We start from the raw sequence: 19,323 nt of genomic DNA, 5'->3' as shown, positions 1-19,323 counted from the left end.
GAAGTGTATTTACATGAACTGAGCACACTGTAAAGTGCTAGTTTATTTAGTGCATGCGAATGATTTGTTATATATGCAGTAGAAAAAAATACGATGCAATAGAAAAAAGAAATAGATGTACATTTACACTAAATCTTTGCTGGAACCCGAAGTCTAATTATGCCCAAAATCTTCCTTGCCCAGAGATCCATTAGTAAGACAAATGTGCTGCAATTCACAAGATCACTGAAAACCCCCCTCAGTATAAACTGCCTCATAGAGTTTACACAGTTCAAACATTTTTCTAGTAAATATGATTAGTTTTTAGTAAGTAGTTTTATATAACAAATAACGAATTACCATAACTTGGAAGCAATACTTCAAACAAACTTCCAGATCAAATATCTACCAAGCCACCCCACTTCCTCTTTTAATGGAATTTAACTGAAAGGTGCTCTTTTCCTGGATTAAGTCTGGCACCCAAATGCATTTCATCTGTGATTCCCTTTTTACTATATGTAACAGCAAACCACAACCCAAAGGTTAGCTGGATAACTTTCTAAAAAATTTTACAAATTTTTGGAAACAACCTTGCCTATAATTGGGAGAACTATAACAAAGTTTGAACAATAGAGTTTATATCTCAAACTTGTCCACATAACCTAACATGTATTCATCAAGGGTGCCTGAGACTGCCAGGCTGCCAAACACATGTACAAGTCACCTCAAAAATGAGAATTCTCATAAACCCCAATCTGATATTAGCGTGGTGGGGAGGAAAAAAAGGAGGGGAGTTGGGGGGAAAGATCTTTCCTAATGCCTTGCCAGTCACCTGGCTCTTCAGCAGACAGAACATAGACTTAGGTGCCAGGAAGTCCCTGTCTTCCTAGCCTCTCCTGCAGGCACCTTCTGTTACTTGTGCAAGATTCAGCAGCAGAGAGGTAGCTGTCATTGAAAGGACCAGCTAGGAAAGAGACAGTGATCTCAGAAGCACAGCACTCAATACCAGCCAGAATTTTTTCCCCCCCCTCAGATTTACAATAAGGTAGGAATTTAGTTGTTTATGTAAAAAATTGCTGGTATGTAGCATGGTCAAAAGTGCCACACACACATGATCTCACCATAACCTTAGTGAGGCTATCAGCTGCAGCTTGCTGGTTATGGTTACACTAGCCAACTGCCTATCAAGAATGATGGGGGGGCGGAGAGGGGGCTGGGATGGAGTGCCACCACCAAATGCCCCATGCTGCCGCTGTTCTGCCTGTTGCAGGGAGCAAGACGGGGGAGCCGAGGCCAGTGCTGCTGGCCTCAGCTTTCCTACCCTCTGCCCGGTCCTCAGCACGGCTTCAGAATCATGGCAGTGCTCCCCCACGCTTAGAGCTGTTTCCATCAGCCAATCAGAGTGCAAATAAAGCATGACAGACAGACAGACTTAGGCTTTTATAATATTTGAATTTTGTTTTATTCAAAGAAATTGTTAGGAAGGAGAATAAGGCAAAGCTTTATATAAATTACATTTCTAATTGGTTAGATTAAAAAAATAGAACTAAATCCTTTTAACCAACTGAATGTTTTATGGAGACATGTAAGAGGAGAGACATGGTCCTTATGGGAGGAGCAATTCCTTAAAGGAAAAGTGGAACCTCAATCTCTGCAATTCCAACTGCAATATGCTTCTGGAGCTGAGGCCAACATACTAACATACTGTGGCTCCTTGAAAGTTGCTGTTTTCTTCCTGCTATCTCAGTGGTTACTACCAGTGCATACAATAATGATAAAAATACTCATACAGAGCATCAGTTGAGCAATTGCACTCGTGGCCCAACATTTTCTTCTCTTTTCTTCTTAGCTGCTAGCATACTCTCATTTCCCTCTCTTCAGGCAAACTGTATATCTGAAGAGTAGAAAATGAGACGCATGCACACAATGCAAAATAAACATAAAAAGCAAAGAAATACTGGACAGAGAAAACTCAAGATGTGGTAACAAATGGTGTAAGGGATTAGAACAGGGGTAGGCAAAAATATGGCCTGCCACTTGATTCTATCCAGTCAGAAGGTAGGCAGCATGGGTGGTTCTGGCATCTACTGGCACTGCAGCAAACGCTGGGCAGAGGCAGCCCTGCCTGCCTGCCCGGCACTGTGCAGCAGGCCCTGGGCAAGCCACGCTCAGGACCCAGTGCCCCTGCTTAGGCTGGGCCAGCAGCACCCCACCTGTCAGTGGCTCGGGGCTGGTGGGAGCCATCCTGGACACTCTTAGCACCTCCAGGCAGATGAAACCTCTAGCCCTGCCTTGCCCCATGCAGTGCTGAGAGCCAGCCCAGTCACCTGGTGCCTCCTGGCAGCAGCCAACACGATTCCCATACTCTTCACGCAGGTAAGGCTGCCTCCAGGGCCCTGGGACTCCTCCTGGTGAAAGGCTCCCCATCCCCTTCCCCCCGCCCCAAGCTGGGGGTGGGTACAACCTGTGTGGCCCTGAGGAGCTGGGGCAGACTGGAGGGGGCTACTGGACTTCCCCAAGGCCTTGTGGGGGCAACTGTGGATGGGAAGGGGTGAGGGGAAGGTGGGTTTAGGGTGAAGGTGGCTCCTGAGGGGCATGTCATGATGCAGACAGGAGCTCCCTTGTGATTTGGAGGACGGCTGGGTAGTGGCAGGGTTCTGCTGGGGGTGAGGGCATCTTCCCAGAACCAAGAGTCCTGCTAACTGGTTTCTATTCCCTTGGGATCCCTTGAGAGTTTATTTTGATCTATTAAGCAATCTATATATGCTACACAAAAAAACATAATTCAGGACAAAAAAAAAGTTTTTTAAATAAAATTAAAATATTTTCAAGTATATTTGATTTTTACCATGATTTGTTTTTTATCTTAATTTGTTAAAATGATATCTTCACCATTCATTGTACGTGTACAGACCTCAACAGCTTACCAAAACTCATTAAGTGGCCCCTTACCTGAAATAATTGCTCATCTCTAGATTAAAGAGTGTGTCAGTTATTAATCAAAAAGTATTTAAGAACTTTAGAAACTATGATAGTGGCTCGCTACCTTTTTGGGATCAAGGCACCACTCACTGGACTTGAGGTACCTTTCATAACATTTGTGAATTGTGTGGCACCCAGTTTCAAAAACTAATTTATACATTACAGTGATTTCTTTCTTGTAGAGGGAGTCAGGGATTGACCAGGCAGGGATAAGCTTCAGCCTGCGCTTATCTACTTATCTTCTTGCACCTTGAGGCACCCTTTCAAGGACCTCGCAGCAACCGCCACAGCACTCTAGTTGAGAATAACTGAGCTATGAGCCTAGAGGGCATTCTAAGGAGTTAATTACTTTTTTCATTTCAGGATGTGAATCTAATATACTAGAGCTCTATTACTAATGGATTTGTTTTAATATAGTATAACCTCATAAATCGGGCATGCTTGGGACACAGCACCTGCTGGAAATTTGAAAATGCCAGATTTTTTAAACCAGTGTGGAGGCTGATCACGGAATGGGGGACGGGGGTAGAGCGGCAGCCAGTCCCAGAGCAGTGGCCGCACATGGAGCGTGGTGGTGAATGGCGGTGGGAGCCCCCATGTGCAAGATTCCCCCTCTGTATCCGGGAGGGCAGGGGGAAATGGTGGCCAGCTCCAGAGCGGCAGGGGGAAGTGCCGGATTTTTGATAATTCTGGATTTTTGATATCCGGATTTATGAGGTTATACTGTATTACAAACTTTAACCTACTAAGCTAAGGCTAAGAGTGTTAAAAATTCTGCTTTTGTTTACACTAACTTGATGAGTAAAACAATTGTTGGTTACAGACTTCTAAATCGTTACATGAGAACTATGAGATTGGAGCCATGGCTTTGACAACATTTGGTGGGTGGGGGGCAGGTGCTGACCTACCTCAGACCCAGAGGGAAGTCTTACCAACACAAACAACCTACTGTCTCCATAAATTTCAAGCGTCTCATAATGGTCTTTGCAAGCAAAGCCACTCTCTACAAGCTGGGTCAGTCCAGTCTGCCACCAGAAAACATTACCAACACCTGCTTTACAGAAACAGAAAAAAATGGTACCTGGCCAGAATTAAAAGATCAGGATCTGTATCCACATGAGACTTAGGTTCATAATTTAGGCAACCTACTAAACAGTACACCCTCTGAATGACATCAGAGGGGAATCTAGCTAACACAAACAACCTATAGTCTCCATAAACTTAAAGTTTCTCCTACTGCTCTGTGGAAGCAAAGCCACTCTACAACTCCAGGGACCAGTATACTATGACTCATGCACAATCAGTTTTGAGACTAAGTTTATACTAGTGGATGCATAATATTTGAGCCACTAGAAACTGGCTCACGGTCACCATATACTTACTTTTCACGTACCATATAATATTCCCCAAACACCTACACAAACTAATTTTTATTTCAAGTTAAGATTGATACAATAAATTCAACCTTCACACAAAAAAATTAAATCAAGAATTAGGAAGGATGATATTAGTTAAAAAATTATACACTGATATTTTAATTATCTGTGTTGCTGAGAGCATGAATAAATTACATTTCTCCTGTTCCTAAGAAAACCTTAACTCTAATTTACTCAATATACACAGCTCTTATATATGAATGTTTTTTTTATTAGCGTATCCCAAAACATGCTGAGGTTTTAGTATCACACCAGAGAGCACTGGAAGGGACTTCATGAGATCATCAATTAGTCTAAAGGTGCCCTACCTGTGGCATGTGCACAACAAATAGCACAGGCAACCTCTGTGTATGGTATACAGCAAACCTGGCACACAATAGCACACAGGGCAGGAGCAGAAAACAGAGCAACAGATAGCGTAGGGAAAGTGGCACTCAGAGAAGTTATGGGGTTTAATTTGTGGCATGCCTGTCAAAAAGGTTGATATAGTCTAGGCCCTGGGTCAAGACAGAATCATCCCTGCCAAAACCATTCCAGGCAAGCATCTGTTGAACCTACTCTTCAAAATTTCCATGGATGGAGTATCCACACTTTCCCTAGCTAGCCTGTTCCAATGTTTGACTTCCCTTATAATCAGAAAGTTCTTCCTCATCTCCAACCTAACATTTCCTCTCCTCCAGCTTGAGGCCATTGCTCCTACTCCTGTCTCCTAAGACCACAGAGAAAAGCCTCACTTCATCTTCTTTGAAATCTCGCTTCAGGCATTTGAAGACTGTTATCAAATTCTCCCTTGGTCTTCTCTTTGCCAGATTAAATAGCCCTAATTCTTTCAGCCTTTCCTGATAAGAAAGGATCCCGATTTTCTCTCTTAAAAATCCCAAATTCCCAGCTTAAAAAAAATAAAAATCAAATTACCTGATTAAAACCCCCACCAGGTTACGTTTTTCAATGGTTAAAATGAAACAACACTATATATATATAGGTATCAACTGAACACAATGTTTTATTGATATATTTACAATTTTAAAGAAATGTGGAAGCCTACCAGTGCCTCAATATCTAAATACCTATATATTTTTGTGTTTGGTTTTCCTGTATCACGGAAAAGCAGAGCTCCTCCTGCTCCCTTTGCTCACCAGGATTTGGGTCCAGCTGTGGCTGTCCGTCCCCACCACCCCCTGCTGCTCTGTGGTGCTAAGCAGCCTTGATATTCCGGTGCCCTGCCCATGCCATTGCCCCTCACTCCCAAGACACAGCCCTCCCAGCCCTGCAGTGCCCCTCACTGCCAACCCACAGTCCCCTGGCCCTGCCAGTGCCCCTCACTCCCAAGCCAGACCCACCCAGCCCAGCTGGTACCCCTCACCCCTACTTGTGTGGGGAAGAGGAGGCAGGGGGAGCACAGGTAACACGTCAGGAGGAGTGGGGGGGGCACATGACCCCCCCCAGATTTCTGTACCCACAGTAGGATGCAGGGCTGCACCTGGGCCAGACCAAATCTGGACACAAGCCACCTCTGCAGCCAGGAGCTGGCATAGGAGGAAGCTCCACACCACCATGGCCAAGGTACGGCGTAGCTGCAATGCAGAGTTTGGTTTTGTGATTCCCACTGCTGCTGGACAGAGGCATCTCACCTTGGTGGCTATGGCAGAGTGGTGCTTCCTCCCGCACCAGGTCACACCCGAAGCTGATCTGGCCCAGCTGTGGCTCATGCCCCACTGCGGGGCACAGAAATCTGGGAGGCATTTGCTCCCCTGCCATATCACCTATGCCCCCCTGCCCCTCCACAAGTCACCTGTACCCCTGCCCCCATATACTTACCTGTAAGTAAGTATATACACACACACTTACAGGTAAGTGTGTGTGTGTGTGTGTGTGTGTGTGTGTGTAAGTAAGCAGGAGCTGCTCCCCACCCCACAGCCTGGTTGCTGTGTGCATTCATACATACATGTGGCACCTCATTCCCCCTGCATTCCGCTCCCCTCCAGCTCTAAGCAGCTCCTTCCACACTGGAACTCTGCCAGACTGTTAGGGAAACCAGCAGTTTCCTGCATTTTTCTCCTTTAAAGGAGAAAATCTGCATTTTTCCACAGCAAACAGAAAATTTGGATCCCTGCTGGCAATTTGGATCCCTGTCCACGTTTCCTAGGCTTCTGCTCATTTTTGTCACTGCTGGATTGTCTCCAATCTCTCTTCAGGTGCAGTGCCCAAACATGGACACAGTACTAGAAAGGAAGAAAATTTCCTTGATTTACAAGAGATACTCCCATTAACACAACCTGGTATGCTGTTGGCCACTTTGACAACAAAAGCACACTGTTGGCTCATATTCAGCTTATGGTCTAGTGCAGTAGCGCTCAACCTTTTGGCCCTGTAAGCCACATGAGTGAGGCTGAGCTAGCTCGTGGGCTGCATCAAGCCCCATACTCCAGGATCAGGCCCTGGGGCCTAGCACTGCCCCCTCCATGCCCTGAGTGCCAGGAGCAGGCCCTGGGGCCCAGTACTGTCCCTGCTTAGCCCCACACATTGGGATCAGGTGTCTGATCCAGTGCATAGGGCCTGAAGCTCCCCACAGGTCTGGAAGTGTGATGGGGCAGGTAGGGTGCCACTCTGCAGAACTGGAGCACAGCCAACCTTTCCTATTCCATCTCAAGTGCAGGACTTTGCATTTGTCCTTGCTGAATTTCATTTGATTGATTGCAGAAAACTTCTCCAGCCTATCCAGGTCATTCTGGATCCTAGCCCTGCCCTCCTGAGCATCTACACCCAACATGGTGTCATCCACAAATCTGCTAAGAGTGCACTCAGCCCCTTCATCCAAATCATTGAGGAAGATATTAAACAATAATGGATCCAGGACAGAGCCCTGAGGAACCCCACATGATACCTTCTCTCAACTAGATGTTGAGTCATTGATGACTACTTGTTGAATATGATGATCCAACCAGCTACATATGCACCTTACAGTTCTATCATCTGGTCTGTATTTCCTTAGCTTATTAATGAGAATGTTGTGGAAGATTATCAAAAGCCTTACTAAAGTCATCCACCACTGCTCTCACCCCCATTTGTAGAGCCTATCACCTATTCATAGAAGGAAATTTAGTTGGTGAGACATGACCTGTTCTTGGGGAATCCATGTTAGCTAGCTCCTGAGCACCTATCCCAAAAGGCTTATGGTCTAAAATTTACTGTACGTCATCCTAAGCATGATAGAGTAATTAATGAAGTGTAAGATTTGTAAGGGGAAATACGAAGGATGAATATGTATATAAATACTTGTTTAGGTTAACTGTGCTTGTTTAAGAATGCAGACTCATAGCTGGAAGTCAGTAGTTACATTGTCTGGAATTATTCTTAATAATTATTTTTGTTTGACACATGACGCCTAGCTATAACAGACCAAGTGTTAAAATAGGTATTTTTCAATTAATGTTTTTAACCTTGAAAGATGCATTGGTGAAATTGCCTTATGTGGATCTATAAAAAGCTGTGGTATTAGACATCATAAAATTAAATGGCACAACACAGATACTAAAGTCACCCTGAAATGTTCATATTAAATTTCAATATATTAAATATATATTTAAAAAACCCACACACTGCCTATTCCAGAGAAAGCAGTATCACCTGCTTTTCAAATTCCCTTTTCAGTATGAAAGAACTCTAATAAGGGGCTGCCACAGAAAGAAACTGCTCACTCTCCCTGTGGCTATAATACTGCCTTAGAAAGCAACAGCACTTTGCTTTTGCTTAGAATCTTTACAGCGAGAAGACCTGAAGACAAGACTGATATACAATAAGTTCTGCCTTACCAAAAATCATAACACCCACCTGTTTCTCAGTGAGAAACTGTTTAAGACTACTACCATGTTTAAATTACCTTTTGAAGGTTTTCACTGAATCTCTTGTATATCTATCATCAACTGCCAAAAAAAACCCAATGAATGTATCCATTTTAAAAATTAAAATGGATTTTTCAAAGAAAATCAGTATGTTTTTTAATACTATACACGAAAAAACATGAACCTAGCATACATGTTTTCAGAAGACAAAAATCTAGACATCTTTAGATGCTCTGGTGATTCCTGTTGCCTTCCCATCCCCCAAGCAAATAGTCTCAGCAAGGGATTTGGGAACACAAATCCACTAACGTTCAAGTTCATGCATCTAAATCCTTGCACTCATGCAAACCTCTCATTAAATTATTAATACTAAACCAATTGTCACATTCACAATCTCAGAATTATTCAAGTCCTTCTGAGTCAATTGCATTTGCTCTACAGAAAAGGGGAAAAATTGAGGATCAACCTGGAAAAAGAGACAGAAAAAAGTCTAACATGACAGAGAGAGACTTACACATCAGCTCCATTGTGTTCTGCTACCTTCATTTCAGATTCAATACTTGCTGTCCAAACCAATTCAGGAAATCTACGTAGAGGGAAAAAAAAAAAAAAGTATCTTTAATATAACTTTCCAACTTTGTCAGCTGTTGCAAGTTCATCACACATTTTGCTGTATTTATGTGCATTTTCAAAGCCCCATTACTGAAATCAAACCTGCATGAGACTCTCAGCTTTCACTTAAAAAAGGTTTGTAGAAAAAACCTAGATGATGTTAATTCCTAAGCTTCAAAGCAGAAGGCAAATAAAAACTAAATGCTGGCATGAAGTTACTCTGTTTGTTAAATCATTCTCATGTTATATGTTATTTTGGAAGCCGACAATTTTTGTACACTCAGAGAAGACAATTAGTTTTTGCCCTCCAAAAGGTCAAAGAAGCTACTCCTCCTCACAAAAAGCACCTACCCATTAGGTAAAATAACAGTTCAAAGGAGCCTGTCAAGAGCTCTGTATCTGCAAACAGACAGTAACTTAAAAACAGATATTCCCTCCCCCCACAATTGGGGAAAATGTTCTTCTTTGGTGCTTCTAGCCCATGATTTTATCTTTTTATTGGTCAATCAATCAACATTTAAGCAAAGAAATCAAATCGAAGGCAGGTCTGAGGTTTAGAGGAAGAACTCTGCACAGTTTGCTTTTCATAAGCTTCCCAAGAAATAATTTTGTAGGTGGACTAAAGTTCTTAAATTGTTATGCTCTTCTAGTCCCAAAAAGTTTCAGTGACACACAGGAGTGATCATCTCCAGCAGTCCTACCCTACTCCTAAAAAAACACAGTTTAAGGAGAAACTGTTCAACCACTGCCTAAAATCCCTAGGGCTGCCCAGGAACTCCTAACTTCATTATCTCTTGCTCATACTTCTATTTAGAAACCCTTGGATTCTTCTTTTAAAGGGTAGAAAATGTGGCACTCCTCTCAAAGGATGTTAGTAAAACACATCTATGTAATAGGATGGGGAAGAAAAGATTGAAAACATCAACAGATGCAATTATACATACTACAGAGCCATAAGGACAATTCTGTCCAACACAATTAAGAAAGTAAGTAGTGGACTGTACAAAGAGCGAGTTATACCTTTAGAACACCTTACAATGAACTACTGCAATACCTTTTATGAATGAGCATGTATCTTATACAGGGAGACACAGAGGGGAGAAGTTAAATGCCTTCCATAAAGCCAAAGTAGGATTCAGAATAAGGATTGTGTGGGAGACACTGAGCACAATACCATCTTGTATACCAAAAAAGAAATCACAATAAGGCACCCCCCTGTAAAATGGAATCAAAACACTTCAGCCAAAGTGATTCGTTCCTAGTTCTCCCACATACTGGGTGAATGTTATAATCACTCTTCTAGTAAACCAGAATCTAATAACCACTGTATCTGACCAGACATCTTTCTCTTCCCTGCTGGTTTTGTGAATGATGCCTAACCTTTATTTCCATTGTTCTCCTTTTTCCTGAAATAAACATGAAACATGTTGTTTGGGACCAAACCAAACATCCCAGTCAGCCCCAAATAATTGATTTCTGTTTTTAACTTTTTATAGTGATTGGACTGTAGGACTCCAAACCCACAAAATAAGATATTTTTTCATACAATATAAATCAACTAATGAACATAAAAGACGAGAAAAATAAACATCTTTTGAAGTACAGCAAAAGCTCTGTTATCCGGCACTCATGGAGAATGGGGGGGTGCCGGATAACCAAATATGCCAGTTACCCGAGAGGTGCGAACAGGCATCTTTGCCTGTTCGGGCCACTGCCCCTCCCGCTGTGCCCAGTACACCGCTGCCCCTCCCTGCCATCAGTGTGCTGGAGGACAGGGAGGGGGGACCCCCACGCAGGCTGCTCCGCCCCAGGCCATGGTCCAAAGTTGGCCAAAGTGGGACTTCCGATTTTGCTTTTGCTGTGTCGATCGGCATGCTGGTTAACAGAGCATGTGCCAAATAACGCAGCTTTTACTGTATACTAGATTTTGAATGTAATAATAATCAGGCGCAATTACTACACATTTCTATTCTGTCACCATAGCATTAACTTGAAATTCAATGTTTCCTGCATTTTCTTACAAATTCAAAGAACAGCAACTGAGAATCACTAAATCTAAAAGTGTAAACCCAAGCCCATTTTCCAGTTAAAAGGAGTCCATGGATTAAGTTTTGGGTTTCAACTTTAACCAGTGAATGTTCAGAGATTATTTGTATATTTACTAAGGCAGAAAATTAGTGCTTTCAATTCAAGAGGTATTCCTTCAATTACAAATCAAGTGAAGTCTTAACTTAGCAGAAATTTGCACAGCTCCAGACAAAGCAGACATATTTCAGTTGAAATGGCTAGTTAATTTGTGCAAAATACAACACACATTCAGTTATAAAAATGAATCCATAAAATTGCAAAGAATGATTAGTTTTCATTCCTGCATATCACTACTCAAGTTATTAGAAAAAAAATCAATTAAACAATACATTTTCTGGTTCAACTAATAAAGAACATAATATGTAATAGTTATATTTTTTGTGCCAGCATCTACTGTGAACTGTGATGCAGTTAACAAAGATTAACACATTTTAAAACAACATGCTTGTTTAAGATTTCAGAATAGATTATGTTTTTTTAATTAAATCTTGGACAAGCAAAAAGTACGTTGTCAAATTCCAGGATGTTTTCTTATTCTCTTTATGACATCCTAACATCATTAATTCTCCACTGAAGAATACTACAAGATACCACAAAAGAAAGTGCATCCAAAGCTTATTCTGTTTTTAAATAATAACAACACAAAGGTAACCTTATGTCTAATATATTTTTGAATCTTTACTCCCCAAAATTCATATAAATTCCTATCTTTGAATCACTTAATTGCTCAACCTGTTAACGCAGCAGCTGAAATTAACACATTTCCACAACTGCACAAATTTCCATTGATGCTAATAATGCAGGCACAAATAGCCCTAATGGAACAGATAGAAGGCAATTTTACCAAAGAGATGAGGAAAAAATTACTAGGAAAAGTTATTTTCAAATAGTGTACAGAATTTCCTGCTTGATAATATTAGAAATAACCCTATGTAGGGAACTTACAATGCCAAGTTATGGGTTCAGTATAGAACTGCTGTTATATTCTATTCATGTTCTTATACATTATGACAGCATCTGATTTTACCTAGCCTGCTTTATGCCGAATGCTGAACTAAGACATGATCATAGTGTTCTTCACGAAAATCTTTCTAACATTTACAGCTGTTCAGGTTACCACTGTTTATGTAAATAGTTTTCTTTATTTTCTTTCAGAGTACAAAGAAGCAACACAAACTAAATATGCCCCGTTTGCAATATGGAATAAGACAAGACTCACAGCCAAACTCAAATTGTATCTCCTCATACTGGTCAGGGGATAAAATTGAGGAGTTTGCCCCTCTTGTGCAGTTTCCCTGGCACTTGTGCACAGAACAGCAGTAAGGGGCAGCAGGCTGGAGTGTGTTCAGGAAAATAAGAAAGAGCATTCATAAAGAGTTCATGCCCTTTAGTCCCAACCTATCTTTTTCCCAAAACAGTTCTCAAAAAGTAGTCTTTCATGCAGTTGTGGAAAACTAGGGGAGGAAAGAGAGAGTACAAATGCAAGCGTGCAAGAGTTGTAGCCTGGAAACCATCAAAAGAGGATCAGTTATTTTCCCATAATCTAAAGAAGGGGGTTTCAACCTTTTTAAATAAGTGTACCCCTGGCGGCCGGACATGGAACGGGGCAGGGGGAGAATTGCCTGCAGCCAAAAGCAGAGTGGGGCAGGGTGGGTTGTGGCGTATGGCCGAAAGCAGAGCAAAGGTGCGGGGTGATGGATGGTGGCAGGACTACTCCTAGTCCTACTCCTATTCCAACTATTCCTAGTGGACCTGTTGTAAGCCTCAGTTATATCATCTGTATTACAGTACAGTAGTGCCTAGCGGGTTCAGACAAGGCCCAGGGTTCCATCATGCTAGCTGCTACACAAATATGTAACAAGCCACCAGTTCTTACCCCAGGGAGCTTGCAATCCAGGCTTATGACAAGACAAAGCAGGTGAGTGGAATAAACAGAATGAAGATTTTAGCATCCTTTTATCACAAATCGCAAGCTTCAAACATATGATTATCTAAATTGCTCATCCCAGAATCTTTTGTGGGGATGTAATTTCATTTGTTTTCCATTTACTTCACATTTTGTCTACACTGTAAAGGAAAACCTCCCAAGCTCCCAATATCTGTTAAACTACAAACATGCTAGCAATACTGGCAGTCTGGCTGCGGATGGTTCTTAGACTCTAGCAGGAAGTTTTCACACCGTGTCAGTTACTCTTGTTCCCAGCAGGACAGTTTTCCATGCTAGAAAGGACCACACTTCTCATTCAAATATCAATCAGAAAATAATCTTCTTGCCTAAGAAAGAAGTGACACCAATGTGTATTTCTATTTCTCCGTTATATCTACTGCATAATGTTCCAGGTTTCCCTTACAAGTCTCTTTCTGAAAAATAAACTCCATGTTCAATTATTCTCAGAGAAGACTTCCCCCTCTTCCCCGCCTCCCCATTTTGAAAAAAAAAAAAGAGTTTAATACACATTGGGAGGAGCAGAAAGAAGTTCCCCAGACTTTCGTGCTGCCCCAACCAGACCCCATAAACCCCTAGGTTATGGTGGTCCCATCTTTCAAGTGAAATGCTACAGACTCTTAAAGAGAAAGAGAGGGATTATGGTCACTTTTCCTTTCTTTTACAGGGCATAAGGGATCCTGAAAACTTGTCTGCTTTAAGAGAAGCAGCCAGGATGCCTTCCATCAAACTTCACAGCACTATTCATAAGGCAGGAGGGCTCACAATTGATGCCACACCTGCCCTCAAGCATCCTCTACTATTTTGACATTTGGTCTCTTGTCAAATTCAAAGCAGGGAAGAGAGAGCGAGGGAAACCCCAGCCTACAGCCTACCCCGCCCCAGCAGAAAGACCAGTGACTTCTGCAGACAACTCCAAGCCTCAAAGATTGTACTCTTAAATTCCTTCCAGACCCACCAGCGAGCCCTAATTAGACCGTGCTCCAATCCCTGCCACCCCCAAGAACAAAGTACCGAGAAGGGAGGAGAAGAGGAGCTGGCGTTTCGCAGCCCATGTTGGTCGTGCGACTTCAGCGCATTGAGGGGTCAGCGCTGGCGCAAAGCCGCTCCTTCCTGCACGGGCCACTGCGCCCCTCAGCCCGCCCGCGCGGGGGAGATGGGCAGAAAGCCAGTGCCCAGCGCGGCTGTCAGCGCCCGGCCCCCTGGGGCCGCACCTGGCGCCCCGCCACGGGCCATCTTAGCTGGGCCCGGCCCGGCCCGGCCCAGCCACATGGTCACTCCTACAGCGCCGGGCTCCGAGGCCTCGGCGCGGGCGCGAGCTGGCCTCGCGCGCGCAGAGCAGAGCAGAGCAGGGCAGGGCAGGGCAGGGCAGGCGGCTCCCACACAATGCGGCCGGGCCGGCCCGGGCCGCGCCGCCAGGGGACCCCGCCACCCCGCCACACAATGGGCGAGCGAGCCCCGGCCCAGCCCACCACTTCCTGTGCCCTGGCCGCACGTCCCCGGCGCGGAGCCCGGGCCAGGGCCTGGCGCCGCGGCTCGGGCAGCGGCAGCAGGAGGCGGCGCGGGCAGCCGACCCCGGCAGCGGCAGCCCCGGCTCGGAGCGCCCCGCGCCAGCCCGCGGCCCCGCTCACCTCGCCCGCCCGGCCGCGCCCGAAGGGGTTCCGGGGACGGGTCGTGCCGGGCCGCCCCATTCATCAGCCGGCGCTTTGTCTCCGCCGCCGCGACGCTACTCAGCCTGCCCGGCTCGGCCGCCGCCGCCTCCACTGCGCAGGCGCGGCACGGCGCGGGGCGGGGCTGGGCTGGGCACGTCGCGGAGCGGCCGCACGCACGGCGCGTGACGTGGCCCCGGGGAACGGCCACAAAATGGCGGCCGCGGCGCCGGTGGGGGGAGGGGCCCATCCTAGGGCCGGCAGCGGCGTGGAGATGAGGGGTCCTGGGCGGGTCGTCCCGGAGCGGAGATAACGGGCCGGTGAGTGCGGGCGTCCCCACAGGAGGCTGGGACCGTGCTGCTCCGCCGGGCTGGGGGGAGGGCCGCGAGGTGCTCGGGCGTTTGCAACCCCGCCCCGCCTCTTTGGAGTTCGCGCCTGTTCCCTGCTCATCCCTTCCACCGGAGCACGTTGTCTGCCCAGGTTTACAAAACGCGTGCCCTAGTGCCCTGTTTCGGAGTGACAGGCATCGGCTGCTAGTTTGTAACCCAAACTTACTACAACAAAAAAGATGTAGGAAAAGACGCTCTCTTAAAACACCTACGAGAGCTTTTTCGTTCTTACAAAATCGTAACAGATGCGTCTGGCTCCCCTGGATGAGGTTCAGATGTTAAAGAAGCTGATAAGGATACCTGAAAGACCAGTAACCACCTTTCACGGTAGCCAAGGAGTTTGCTTTGACTAGCGCATCTGGTGATGCAGTCAGAAGTAGTTTTTAAAGAAAAAGTAAATTCTCTGTATTTACTTAGCTGCTGTGCAGGCTCAGTGCTACTTACATCTGTGATGCTTTCAGTGCATCTATTAACACATCCAACTATCGAATACCAAACTTGATGTTCTGAAAACTCATCCGCTCCCCTAGAGCAGCGGTTCCCAAACTCCGACAGATCGCCCACCAGCAATTTAAAACCATACAACCTTAAGTACTACCAGCAATGTTTTCAGTTCAATCTTAAGTACCAGTAGCAAATTTTTGTCGTGTAAAATAATTATAACAAATCTGTTAACACATACCCCTGGCAGGTTGTCTGAGTACCGCTACCGCTGCCCTAGAGTATTTCAAAAGACAAGTTGGCAGCACTTTCTGAACCCAAGTCCATGTCCGTAAGAGCCAGGTGCCTCCTTCCAATCTATGACCATTCCTTTTATGTTGAGTTGATGCTAAGCTTTTATGTCTCGCTATCTCTAAATAATAGCTCCTCTTTTTTCCTCAGATCTTTTCTAATGAAGAAATGTCATCTATTCATCTCTCCTTTTAAAGTTTGAATTTATTCCAAATTTCTTCATAATTGTTAGCTCCTAGAGTTGTATTTTCCTTCAGGTGTTCCTCAAACTTTCTGGTTTAGAGGCAGAAGATGATATTTTTTTAAATAGCAAAATCCAATGATTTCTGCCAAATTTCTAAGTAAGCACCCTTTTTTTCTTCTCCCTTGTAGAGCCCCAACACTGCCTTGAAAGGGCGGTTTATCTGTTACTTAGTTTCAAGAGGTTTGGGAAGTCTAAACAGTGATTTTGGGGGGGGGGGGGTTCACTTCTCTTCTGGATCTTTGCAATTAATTGCATCCACTAGAAGATGAGTGAACATTGATCAATTCCTTTTGACACTTACGTTGCAGAGGTCTCAGGAAGGTTCAGTAAGCTGTAACTTTTTCTACAGTTTGTTTATAGGCTCTGTTGGAAATATTAAAATATGTTGAAACCTTCATAAAAATAGGTGTTGTTTGTTTTTTTTTCAAATTATTTCCTAGGTAACTGGGAAGAAAATCGCCATATAGTCATATTTCTCCGTGGCTGAAATCGCTAGACCCTTTCTTCTGTTTTGCACCAGTGTACTGGAAGTCTGGGACAGAAAGTGGAACTTGAATGTTTTGACAAGATTGTTATCTAACACTGTCAGGAAAAAAAGTTATCCTATGCTCACAGAGTCAATATGAAGCTTTCCTAAGATAAGAACATAGTGATTTGTTAGTCTGGTAGTAGAGAAAGAGTTAACCACGAGGTGACAAAAAGGCTCCAAACTGCAAGGTTTTAGTGATAGATGAAGAAAGAAAAGCAGAACATTTGTATCTACACTTGAGACCTGGTAATCTCCTTGTAGGAACCTATTGTAATTTAAAAACTTAAATGAAATGCATACAAAATGCAAAGAGTGTAGTTCTGTTGCCATTGAAATAAATGGCAAAGCTGTTACTGATTTCAGCTCTGAAGCACTGGGCTTTAATTATGGAAAACCACCTACATACTTAACAAACACCTTTGGGACACTGTTAGCATATGTATGCAAGAAGTAAGCTCCAAACAGGATACAGACAAGTTACCAGTATGGGACTTAGAGGAGAATTGCACCAGTATGCTTTGAAAAGATTAAAGTGGGTTTTACATTGCCTTATCTTAAAAAATAGTTTGTCATACCCAGGTAGGATTTTTTCCCCAAAATTTCTTATCAAATTCTAGTTCATAACTAATTTGGATATAAGAAAAACTGATGATAGTGGTTTAAATTGTGTGGAGTTTTGTACAGATGGTGATAGATTATCCTAGTTTGCCTTCTGTCCTTAAAATCTATTAATCACTTTTGAGAAGTGACTCTCTGAATTTAGGATGATTAGAATGACCCTACTGAGCTAAGGTATGCTGGTGATTTGATGGCTTGATGAACTTCAAACCAGTTTCCTGCTGACAGATTTTCTCAACTGTGACTTCTTCTCTGGCAGGTCCTGCATAACAGCCAAATTATACAGAATTAGTTTTTCTCCATTCAGTGCTATAGAACTCTGAGACTCCTCAAGTGATCTTAAGTCATCTTTCTTTTTCCCTCCAGCCTTTCCTTTTCAGTTTCTATGCTTATTTCAAGATTCCTGTTGAAGATTTACCTCCCTTTGGATTTCATAGTCCGTGGGACCTGTTGTTGCTATGTTCTTTATGGTTCTGAATTCAAATCATAAAATTATTTTTGGCACATGGGTCCTGTATGTCTTTTAATATCCTCAGTATGTGATATGGAGTGTGTAGAGGCAATTTTGAAAGGCTAATTCTTGGGATCTGCTAGGGGTGCTCTTTGGAAATTTAGGAGCTTTGTTGGGTTGTCTCATTTCTGTCTCCCAACAGCTCTCAGTATGTGACGTGACATAGCACTTTAAAAAAAATTCTTAAAATCTTGATGAAATTCTGATTATTTCAGCAACAACCTCTGTGATCTATTAATGTAACTAATTAAATAAATAGGGAAATGCACAATTAAGATAAGCTGAATTCTCTTCTGTTTTCTTTTCTTTCACCATCAGAGAATTGGGCAACATGATCCTAAACAAACACTGGTGCACCTTCTGTAGTTGCAAACCTTTAACCTTTTTATCATTGTTCAGTGAGTAGCCATAATCCCCTATTTACTGCACCTTATTCAAACCCTGCTCTGAAGACACTTTTAATTTTCATATTAGGTCGTCTTCTGCTCTCATCACTTCAGTATCTGAATGCTTCACAAACATTGATGCTTTATCTTGACACACGTGAAGCATGAGGTGTTATTACCTTCTCCCCACTCCCCTAGATGGATTGTTTAGGCACAGAGAGGTTAAAATAAAAAGTTTCTATTAATCTGGGATGCTTAATTTGAGATTATTAGGATCTGATTTTTCCAAGTACCTGAAAAATGTTTGATACCTTTCCCATTGACTTCAGTTTGGGAAGTGTGGGTGCTCAGCACTTCCACAGGTCCTGCTCCAAGGCCTCAATTTGGACATCTAGAAAACAAGGAAAATGAAATTGCTAACCACCCAAGGAATGTTCTTTTAGGCACTTGCTTAGTAGCACATTAGGGACTCTGCGGCAGAAGTAGAATCCAGCTCTCCAGGTGACTATTCACTTGCCTTAACCTTGAGACAATGCAATCCTCTTTTTACTCAGTGCCCACCTTCAGAGTAGTCTGTACCAAACCCACAATATTTACAAGACTGAGAAAAGGGTGTGGGATGTCCTCTGACTGGATCCTGTTTTTGCTCCTTGGTACCTCATGTTTAGGAAGAATTCCTCTGGGAAGGATCTCCCGGTTCCTTGGACCAGTATTTATTAATACTAGGTCCTGTTGGGGGTTCTTTGCTCAGTGTCTCCTTCTAGATCCCTTCTCTTGGACATGTGACTTCCTTTTCCTTTTGCATCATCATTTTGTTGCACAAATACCCACCAGTTCTAGGTAGGCCTAGACCCTTGACCCAGGTTTTTCATGATGTTCCCCTTGCCACTTGTGCATTAAATAAAATCAGGTTTCTAGTAGAAACACCAGATACTTTCATTGCACATAGTGTTGATTCATCCCCAGAGCATGTACATCTGTATGTTAAATGAGGCTGATCTGGAAAAATGTGTAATTAAAAACAATCAAAATTATATGCACAAGGAAACATGTCATGGACAGCATTAATTGTATATTCCTTAATTCTTAAGTGTTTAAGGTTTTTTTAATATATGGGTGTTTGTATGTGTAATTTCCTAATATATTAAAAAAGCAAAATGAAAAGAAATTTGTTATATTTACATTTTCCACTTGAATTAATGAATGAATGGTTTCACACAGGTTTGCCAACAGCAAAGGAATGGTAAAACACTCATTGGCCTGTTCTCTTGAGTTTGTAGGAGAATGGGCTTTTGAGGACACTAACTCTTAGCTGTTTCTCTTAAGCTTGTACCCTTCTTTGTCCCCTCCAGCCTGTCACCATTATCTTTTTGCTGCCCTT

At 43.3% G+C, this 19,323-nt stretch overlaps 2 protein-coding genes across 2 annotated transcripts in view; one reads left to right on the top strand and one right to left on the bottom strand.

Annotated features, from left to right (window-relative positions):
* ZBED4 (zinc finger BED-type containing 4) overlaps positions 1-14,654 on the bottom strand; it is a 34,598-nt gene extending 19,944 nt beyond the window's left edge. Inside the window, exons 1-2 of the mRNA XM_059725903.1 lie at positions 14,516-14,654; positions 8,754-8,825 (exon numbers count right to left, since the gene is read on the bottom strand). The gene's annotated coding sequence lies outside the window, so the exon portion shown is untranslated. The remainder of the gene's footprint in view (positions 1-8,753; positions 8,826-14,515) is intronic.
* A 103-nt stretch (positions 14,655-14,757) lies between these two features.
* The window catches only part of BRD1 (bromodomain containing 1), a 117,551-nt gene continuing 112,985 nt past the window's right edge, over positions 14,758-19,323 (top strand). The window contains exon 1 of the mRNA XM_019491534.2: positions 14,758-14,853. The gene's annotated coding sequence lies outside the window, so the exon portion shown is untranslated. The remainder of the gene's footprint in view (positions 14,854-19,323) is intronic.

The sequence above is a fragment of the Alligator mississippiensis genome, chromosome 4 (genome assembly GCF_030867095.1).
Source record: "Alligator mississippiensis isolate rAllMis1 chromosome 4, rAllMis1, whole genome shotgun sequence".
In the NCBI taxonomy this organism is placed as follows: domain Eukaryota; kingdom Metazoa; phylum Chordata; order Crocodylia; family Alligatoridae; genus Alligator; species Alligator mississippiensis.
The sequence above is the reverse complement of the archived record's forward strand: the minus strand, read 5'-3'. Positions and strand labels throughout refer to the sequence as shown.